The sequence below is a fragment of the Larus michahellis genome, chromosome 6 (genome assembly GCF_964199755.1).
Source record: "Larus michahellis chromosome 6, bLarMic1.1, whole genome shotgun sequence".
Classification (NCBI taxonomy): Eukaryota; Metazoa; Chordata; class Aves; order Charadriiformes; family Laridae; genus Larus; species Larus michahellis.
This window is the reverse complement of record NC_133901.1, coordinates 34,878,192-34,888,813: the sequence shown is the minus strand read 5'-3', so window position 1 is coordinate 34,888,813 and position 10,622 is coordinate 34,878,192.

Below are 10,622 nucleotides of genomic sequence, written 5' to 3'. Positions count from 1 at the left end.
GACAAAATCTACTGTTCTGGCTAGGTTTGGTCACCTACTGACTTGTTCAATCCCCACCCCTGCTCAGAGGAGTTGTCTTCACAGTACATCAATGAAAGGCATTTTGATGATGGGCAAAGACACCTTTTCCAGATTAAGCAGAAATTTCTCCCCACAGATTTCCTTTCCCAGCTGCATAGACAGCCAGGCAAAAGAGACAGCTGCTTAATCAGCCCAAGGTTTCCTCCATGTTGTAATCTACACAGGAATCTTTGGCCTGTTATCTGTAATGCTTTTTGCCCTTTTCTGGTCCCCCCTTTCCCTTATTTTTCCCAGGCCCAAATGTTTCTCACATAGCAGGGGTCTTCACGCTTTTCCTCTTAACCTGTAATATCAATAAACAAGGAGTGAACTGCACAGTGGTCTCACAGGGAATATTCAGTCCACTCAAATTGTTGATGCTTTTCCAAAACGTACGAACAGGCAGTTCACTGCTATGCCAAGTGCCAGCCAGGCTGCCAGTTGCTGAGGTTACCATAGCCATGTTCACATGTGCTGCGGCACTGTAAAGACCCCACACAGGACTTCTGGGGCTTAGAAAAAGAAAAAAACACACCTTTATCATTAAAAACAAAAAGTCTGAGTCTGAGCAGAATTGTTTGCAGCAGGGAGGTGGCCACAATGAATAGTAGCTGTGAATGCTGTGTTCAGGCACTGCCATCGCCAATGAAAGAGTGTAGCAAGGCTTTGAAAGTGCGAATGTGTAGCTTGGAGCATCAGTACTGGAGCAGGAAAATAATGGGGAGCAGAACGTGACCTTAGGGGGAAGGAGGCCCATGGAGAGGTGGGGCAGAGGGTACTACACAGCCAGAGCAGGTTGAAGCCCTGTCCCAGAGGTGATGGTGGCCTCCAAGTAAACAAGCTGCGTGTTACCATTTTCATATGTGGAACGACACCAAACGTTTTTGCTTTTAGCTTAGTTCCAACATTTGAAGTCTTGGAGCAGTACTTTAAGATTGTTTTTGTTCTGGAGGTGACAGTTTTGAGAAGCACTTGATCCTGAATATCCATGTCTCTCTTGTGTCCTCTCTTCTCTCAACCAAGACATCATAACATATTGAAATTCCTAACTGACTTTTTTTCTTGTACATTTAACTTCAGGCATATGTTCTATATATGACTAATAGTGAAAAATGACCCCGCATTTACAAGTCATTCTGGTAACTCCAATAACAGTCAAACAACAAATTTCAAGGATCATCGGGCTCTCCAAACGTTCATTTTGTTAACAGATATAACAGCAAAGTAATCATCATTAGAATAGTAATTTTGTTTCAGCAATCCTTAAACTCCTGCTGTGCCACTGTATTGCCAGTCTCTGTTCTGAGCTGATGGAAGGAGAGGGTGATTCTATTAACTAAGTTTCAGAATAATTGAAGAAGGTGTTTTAAGATACAAACTTTCCTTTGATAGAGGAATTTCAAAGGTGAATGGAAGCTTCAAAGGAGGCACTGGGAATGCAAGGATAGCAGGATTGAGTTTTTAGTGGTGGGTATCTCCTGACTTCAAATTATTTTCTGTAAAGATACCGGTTCCTTCTTTTCACACCAAAAATATGTCAAAACAAGAAACTTAATTTATTCAGTTCTCTTGGATGCCATATGTAGCTGTCTTTTTCATGAATTAATGTATAAACATGAGAATGCATCTTTGCCATTAAACTATATTAGCAAATACTGTCCTTTTTTTAAGTATTCCTCTGAAAATTTACTACATCTTTGGAAACCAGAACTACAGAGACTGTGTTAAAACAGTATAGACACTAATGTGAGATGCCTTTGGTCTTGCATAATTTTTAGAATGAGCTGTGAAAAGTTGCCCCGTAAAGGTGGAAAACTATGGAAAGTGAAAAAGAAACTAAAAAAATGAAACCCCCTTGCATTGCTATGGATTCTAGGAGCATAGATACTTGGCAGTTTTCTTCTCCTGCAAGCAGCTTTCCTTTGCAGCTCTTTTGATGTAGAGATTTTGCAGTTGTAGAAAAGCACTACCCAAAAATAAGAGGTTTTCTAAGTCATCTCCATGTCAGATCTACTCAGCCTCTGTCATTCCTGAGAGAACGGTGGAAATCTCACAGTCTTCCCAGCATCTCTATTCTAGTACTTTGCTATCTTTGTGGTTAAAAATATTACTCCAGCATCTAAACAGAGACTTTCTTGCTGTCTTTGATGTCAGTCTGTTCTTGTCCTGTGCTTCTGGATACGGAGAAAAGATTATTCATCTTTGCCATTTTCTCTTTGCAGTTCGGTATGTACGTGGCTAGCCTTCCCCCATGATTTTTCTCTTTAGAAAAGTGTCTCCATTTCTTTGAGTCTTTCCACGTAGGTCACAACATCTAGATACGTGTTCGTGTTCTTTGGTTTGTTTGGACTCTGTTCGGTTGGTGCCTGTTTTCTGGACCTGCAGAGCATAAAGTAAGACACAACATACTAACTGTGTGTTCATCAATCCTAGATACAGTGGAAGGATTAGCTAACAGGTAGTGTAAGTTATATTCCTGTGAATGTATCTTCCTTTTTTTGCGAAGGAATGAAACTGTTGACTTTTCGTTCAATTCAATATTAAGACTAGTGATAGGTTCTTTTCTGCAAAAGTACTTCCTTGCCAGTAGCTCCTTGGTGCATATTTCTACAGATGATTATTCTTTTTCAGGTATAGAATTCTGCAGTTCTTTTCAGACTACTTTTCAGACTATTTCTCATGATTTTGAATTCTAAACCCATTTCTTATTGTAGTGAAATCTGCTAGTCTTTCTGGTTATTAAAACTATGTAGTTTTCATTATGACGAGGATCATTGCTAACTGACTATTGGCTATTCCACTGGTGTTGCCCTCACCTTGTAGTTGATTCATCCAACTAATGTTCGTCAGACTTGTTGGGAAGAATCTCATTGGAAATGTTTTCTCTTAATTTTGGTGTGCTGAATCTGATGCAACCCAGATACACCTACACTCAAGACAAGCTATTGCTATGACTTGTATGCACCTGGCCATTTGTACCATACGTATTTCGGAAACAGAGACTATAACAAGGACTATAACAAAGATCCTAGTCTCTGCTACAGAAAAGTGTATTCTAATAAAGTAGCTGTAGCAATCTTTTACTTTATTATATATGAACTCCCTGGCCACACATGAATATTGGGTATATCCAACTTTTTTTCCTCTGATTTGTATGGGTGTATTGAAAAATATTGGCATAAACTGATATTTTTAGTATTCTACACAAAGCTTTTCCACCATTAGTATTGATTTCAGATTTTTTCCTTGTGTAGGGAATGGTAAGATTAATGAATAAACTTTGCTCTGTTGTATTATAGTTCAGTCTAATTAGATGTTGGGATTAAGTAAAGTCAAGCAGCCACTGACCACTGTGATGGTGTGTCTTTGACACAAAAAACCCATGAGTTTTTCTGCATGTTCAGGGAGAGAAGGGATAGTATGTAGCAAAGTGTTTTGCTGAGGACAAGAGGAAAATGGTGGTGACTATGGAAAGAATAGCAGGGATGTGATGGATGTGAGGGGAATATGACTGAGAGAGGTGGCAGTTGGACATACCACTGCAAAGCATCTGACTTTTTCTTCAAGAAACCATGGGTGAGAGACCAGGAGTTTTGAGAAGCTTGGTAGCAATCATAAAAGTTGTTCTGTCAAGAGAATAACGATGCTTTTAGTGATCAGGAGTGCAAGATGTTTTTCCCCATACTTCAAGTATTGCAAAACTCTCGAATTCATAAACATAGTGCAGTGCTTTTCCTAAAAGCAAAAGGAGATAACAGTATCACAAATAAAGCACACTAAGTATTTTCCTTTTGAAAGGCAGACTTTTTTCCCCTTTCAGGATGTTTCTTTTTCTGAATGTAAGCCTGTCTGCAGTACTCTGCATACTAGCCCACAGTTCATCTTTTCTCCTCTTGTGCTTTTCTTGTTTTAATAGATGCCACAAGGGATTAATTGTGCATTCAGACAGACTGTTTACTTTTTATTACTCCTTTTTTTTTTCTTAGAGTTTCTTTTGGTACATTTGAGGCCTGATCCAGATTCCCCTCTGGGCAGCCTCAGGGACATGTGTTCTCTGGTACTTAGGAGGAGTTTGCTGGCCCGTGTGTTGGGAATGTGTGCTGTGCTCCTGGTGGGGTGAGCACTGGGTGGCTGTTCCTGGGCGCTGGGGATGGGTATGTACTGCGCTGCAGCGGCACTCATCATGGAAGAGCCGAGCACTGGTTCTTCTACACTCTTCTTCACCCTTCCTCCACTGCCCTCACCTCAGCAAATCCACCCCTGGACTCATGTCAAGGTAGAGTAATTTAAAACTATTGCTTTTCTAGTCTCCCAGTTAAAAAACCAAATTATATCAAAGTTGGAAAACGAACCGTTTTTAAAAACTCCTTCAGATTGTCTTTAGTAGTTTAGGTAACTTGGAAAGTATTATCCAATGTTTTCTTTCTGAGAAAAAGCCATTGTTATCAAAGCCTGCCCCAGGCCAATGTCAGACAGATGAACGCTGAATCAGTGCCTTGTAGCATTCCCAAGTGTCTGCAGCAGCTGCGTTGTAAAGTAAATGGACTTGTGATAGTTAATGGCAAAATGTCGAGCTATAGAGTTGTTACAGCAGCAATATCTGTCAGAGACCTCTTCTCTAGCCATTACAGTTCACTTCGTAGAGGAACAATAACGGCAAATTCCTTATGATTTTCCTGCAGAAGAGTTGGTGTGGCAGGGAATTTAACAGCATCCTTTGTTAAATAGGTATATTTTAAAAGATTTTTGTGCATTGTTTAGGGAAACCTGCAAGAATGAATCTACAGAATGTGTTTAGATAATGTGCCATTTTGATCACTCAGCCCCTACTGTTATATCTCGGTGGATATTGCTATTTATACACAATGAACTTTGGTTTTGCATCCAGAGCTTCATTGGCATAGTAGGGCTTCAGATCATTGCTGTGAAACTGGCTGAAACAGATATCCAAAATAGAAAGTATCAATATTTTAATGTTAAAATACTCCTTTGAAACAGCAGGAGAGCATAATTAATGCCAATCAAAAGTTTTATGGAAAAAAATATTGTCTCACAAATCTGGCGTGAGTTTTGAAGTGATTACAAGTTCAGATGATAAAAGTAATGGCACTGACAAAGTTATTTAGACTGTTGTAAAGTGCATGGCTGAATGATGCATGACATCCCTTTAAGAAATCTGTTCTTAATGCTTTATACTATCTGTAGTACTCTTCTTGAATAAAGCATGATGGCGTTGCTAATAAATACACAGATGGCAAAAGTTGGTTGCCTTTCAGATAAGTTTATGCAGCCAGATCTAGTTCATATAGTTAGGTCTAGGTGATAGTATATCTGTATACCCTAGAAGTTAGATTTCTTTGGGGATTTCATGTCCAGTTCTTGTACCTAAGGCTGTTACCTCCTGGCTGAACAGGAGAAAAATTGCAAGACTGAACTATGGCATAGAGTAAAACGGAAGGAACTATGCCTTTGTAGTTAACCTTAAAACAACAAGTCACAAGCTCTGTCAAGTCACTGGTAATACAAAGGAAACTTAATGGTAGCTGGTTGTCTATTTCAGCTGGGAAAAAACGGAACCAGCAAGCCTTTCTGTCTAGATGTTGAAGTCCTGAAACAGGAGCAGTATTTTAGTGGTGAGGAAAATTAAATACTGCATTTAATTTTAAAATTAATTTATCTAGGGGTCGATCCAACAGGGATGCTGCTGATCTTTCAGCATATTAGTCAGAAAAGACGCAGGATAGCTGATCCTGGATGGAAGAATGGGTTAGATGGTGTAGCAAAGTCAGTCCTAACCCTACAACTCTGTAATGCTGCAGATTCTCCAACACTGAACTCCAGAGCACTTTCAGTGTAATGATCAATAAGTCAAACCTTCAAGGGAGCATTTCAAACACATTTATGATGTGCAGAAAATGCCCAAAACTTTTCTTGCAGATTTTGTATGGACTGTCTTTCAATGGGCATCTTGTGATATCAGCAGGATTTTCAAATGACAGTAGTGCATTTTTGTCCCAGAGCTGTATGTCAGCAGTGAGCAAGTCATAACAGTTTGGAGATATTTGAAACAAACTACTAAATGAATTGAAAAATGGATACTTTCTAGCTGTGAATTCTTATTACCTGCAGATCTGACTTCTCAGTATTTCTTGTAATTAAAAATTTAAAGCATCATTCTAAATTCCTAAAGAAATCATTACTAAAGCCTATTAAGCTGAACTACCATTTCCCATGAGAAGCTGAGGTGGCCTTTAGTTGATTTTTTCCAATTTTATAGTTTTGTGTCCTTTCCAGGAGATTCGCTGCTTTTAAGCTAGGAGTTTTTTTGTTTGTGTCTCTCAGCGTAGGAGAGGGGTTAATACCACAGCAGAACTTTGGGTTTCCAAACAAGACCAAGTAGTAAGCGTTGAAGATAGCCCTGTGTGAGCAGATAGCTCTAAAGTCTCTTTGTATGGTTCTGCCAACATCTCACAAACCAGATTCAGTTGTTTTCAACTATGTGCAAATATGCTGTGGTGTTTCCAGCCATTTGTTTCAGCTCTTTAAGTGCTACCGGTTAGACACTCTCTGTCGGTTTGTACGTACCTAATGCAGATAGATTCCATCTCAATTAAAGCCTCTGGACGCTAAAATAGAGCAGGTAATAGAATCACCAAGCAGAAAAAAGTTGAAACTGTTTATTTTGATACAGATTGTGATGCTTATAGCTTGTGACAGCGATGTTTTATTTGCTGTAGGTGTGACAACGTGATGCCTCTGAACCTTTTTTCTGCAGCAGAGTTGGAATGGAGAAGAAATGGAAAGGATTTTCCTATCCCACTTGCTGCTTCTAAATCGCTACACATACTCTAGATTTCAAAATTCAGTGTTTTTCTCTTGTTCTTCTTTAATTACGTTCTATGGCTGGAATGTAGCTTTATTAAATTGTTTTGGCTTCTAATACGATTTGCCTCAGCCTGACCCACATGTTGTCTAGCAAGTCCTCCATGACAGCTTTGCCGTTCGAAATACCACCTTGCTTTTACTTTGTCCTTGGCAACATATAGCCCAGTGACAGTAATCCTCAAGGGAAAGATAAGGGAGCTGAAGGATGCTCTTGTGAAAACATGCTGTATCTGCTTACTCAGGTAAAGTGGCTGTGAAGAAGGAATTGGCTTCCTTCTCTGCACACAGATTGCTTGCTTTGCTCACAGTTTGCTGGCGATCCCTAAGTAAGAAGTTGGGACTGATGCTTAGAGTGCCTCATCTTTTTACCTAGATAATATATTTCTCTTGACATGAATAAGTGCCAGTTCATAAACATATAAGAAAAAACATATTACTATAGCTACATTTCATATACCAGTAATTGTGTTTCACTCATAAAAATAAATCATCATTTTCTTCCTCTTTTCTGTTCTTATATGATCAAAAAATTGAGTGCTTGCTTAGAGGAATTGAACGGGCCCTCAGCATCCCTGAAATTCAAATCTCAGGTATATCAAAACACTCCTCAAGTATGAAAGCATTCAGAATTCAAGGGATACCTTGTCAGTTTTGCTTTTTCACTCTCTGGGGAACACCTAGTAAAGGTGAACTGGAGCATGGCTGGAAGCAACTACAGAGCAGGCAAGCCAGAAGAACAGACAAAAAGGAAGCTCCTAGTTCGGTCTGGGCACTTGGGTCAATCCTTCCCACAAAGAGCAGGAGCCCTTAGAAGGGAAGGGGTGATGAGCAGGGAAGAAAAACAAAAGTTGAATGAAGTGGTTTCAGGAGGGAAGAGAGGAGGAAATGAACTTTGCAAGAAAGGAGAAGCAGTGTGGAGGATCCCAAGGAAAGGGCTGCATACTAGGAATACAAGAAACTGTTGCGTGAGGAATAGAAAGTATAACAATCAAGTAATAGACTCAGTAACCCATGAAAGCAATAGGGAATGAGAAGAAAAGAATGCTTCTGTTCATGTAGGAAATGAGATGCATAAAAATAGAAGAGCACAGCAAAGAACATAACAGAGGAACAAGCAGAGAGAGATCTCAAGTCACCCACAGCTTTTGTGTTGGTGAATTCAAGTAAAAGTGAAGTGATTGCTCTGTGTTCTTAAACAGATGCGTGCTGCAGAGGAAAGCAGGCCATTCTCAGCAATTCTATTACATTAATGTTGTTGCCTGCTCTTCTCTGACATTTTTATGAGGGTGCATCAGCTGCTCCTCTAGACTGAAGAGCCAATTCTCAAGGCTCTTCTCGTCTCAGGCCTGTATTTTGGTCCCCATATGCTCACCTTCCCTTTGATAAACTAAGTGAATGAATAGTACACAGCAGTATTTTCTGTCTTAAGACTTTTTTAATTTAATGGAGAAAGTTTAGGGCACTAAAACTATTTGCAAATCCAGAATAAATTTAGTGAATAGTTCATATGAAAAAGAAGTGAGATGATGAGGTGTAAGGGTGGGGATTTTTTTAAAAGGTCTTTTGCATTTTGAGATTGACTTAACGTTAAAAAAGGGATAAAACAAACACGAAAAACTGAAGAATCTAAAGGAAGACTGGGTTTAAGCTAATACTATGACAAACTTTGTCACTAATTATTTCGGTTTTCACCCCCAGCTCACTGATAATAACACAGAGACAACATCCATGCTATGTAAAGTCTCATGGTGATTCCTGCTGATGATAATGGCCCGATGGTCGTCAAAACCATCTGTTTGATGTGGGTGATGATAATTTATTTTCTAATGAGTCCCAGTCACTCAGTCTGAAAGAAGTGTTCTCACTGCATGTCGTTGCCCGTTTGGGGTAGGACTCTGCATTGTGTTGCACTAAAGATCTTTAAAATGCTGTACAAACATTCTTATCTATATTCTTCATTGCTCACTTCAGAAAAAATAAACCACGTACATCTAAAGATTGGAGAGAGCCTTTTTTTTTTTTATCATTCCCTGCTTCCATGCAATTAAATAAACTTCACAGGTAGCTGCTTGCTGAATATTCCTAACCATTTGCTCTCTCAGCACTTGCATAATAGTGACAAATATCAAATGTGAAGCTTCTTTTCCCCTTTCCTTTTCTCTTTGTCTTTTTTATCCTCCGGTTTGTACATACTGCGTTCTTAAAATGCAGATCCTGAATTTCTTGCTACAATGAAGAACATGGAAATAACGCGCAGTTTATGAAAAGCGTTTACAGGATTTGTTCCCATTTCCTGACAGGTTGTTCTGAATTATAATGATAATGAATGATATTCTAGATTAATGATATAGGGTGAAGCTTTGTTACTGCTGAAGCCGATGGAAGTTGTTCCATTGACCTTTCAGTGCCAGGATTTCACTCTTAAGAATTAAATTGAAACTGAATATGGATGTAGAGACTTGGGCAATGGCTATTAGGATTATTTCAATCAAAATCCTGTGTGCCTAGAATCTCTCCTCAGTGCTAATAGCCAGGGCAAACAATGTGCTTTTGCCAGCAGTATTTTTCAGTGCATTGTCTCTAGTTTTCAGTGCTTTGTGCTCTAGGATCTGTGTTGTTATGTGTCCTACCGTTTATTAAAAAACTATATATCCCATAGAAGTATTCTTCATGTGTGTGCATAGCCATTTTAGCAAATGCTTAAGTTTTTCAGCTGTCAGTGTGCCACCAAAGGTATTTGCCAGTCTTATGATTTGTGTTGTTGGAAGTAGGAATTGTGGATGTGCTACTTAAAGTATTTTTAAACTTTTACAAAGCACATTATATAAAAGATACTGCTGGAGATTAGAAGAAATTTTTTCTGCAGTCATTTTGAGCCAGTAATTGATGGGGAGTTTGCTTCAATAGCTGCTCTTTTTGTGTTTTAGAGTTCAAAAGGATATTGTGTCATTTCTTCAGCAGCTCTTGCAAGCAACTAAATAGTTTGTTTAAATATTTTGTGTAGTTAAGCAAATAAGTTTTGAACAGATAGCTTCCATTAACAAACTGATCAGAATATCAAACATGCATCCTATTTCCAGGAGTTCCAACTGTTAAAAATATGCATAACCTAAATTTTCAAGATACCAGTTTTATTGTAGCTGAAGCTTCTTCAAATAAGTACGGTAAGCCTGGAAGATTTGGTGCTGAGGTGGTAATCTGTCCTTGAGAAAGGTGTCATTTATTTGTGCTAATGCTAAAAGAAAAATTAGAAGGGTCCCTTCTCTTTTTCCTTTGTTTCATTTGTTAATTTCTGTTTCATTGCACCTGTGCACATCACAGTTGTGGTACTCTGACACATCCCAAGTCATATTTTAGTCTGCGAAGATTAAAGTGAAGTCTTGGCTTTGAGTGGCATCCTCTGTAGCCCTGCTGGCTAGTCAGGCAAAGTGGGCCCTGAATGGCATGGCCAGAAGCCACAGCTTACATGAGGACATCACGCACAATTGCACTGTGGTGCTGTCATGTAATGGACTGAGGAACTGGCTGAAACAGCAGATCACATTATTGTCACTTTGCTGTGTTTGCCCAGCTTTTTGTGCTTACCTTAAATGGCAAAATGACATTCTGGCTCTTAGCGAGTTATCGCAAATTTAATTTAGGATTATTTAGCAGGTTGAAAAATTAATGTCTTCGTG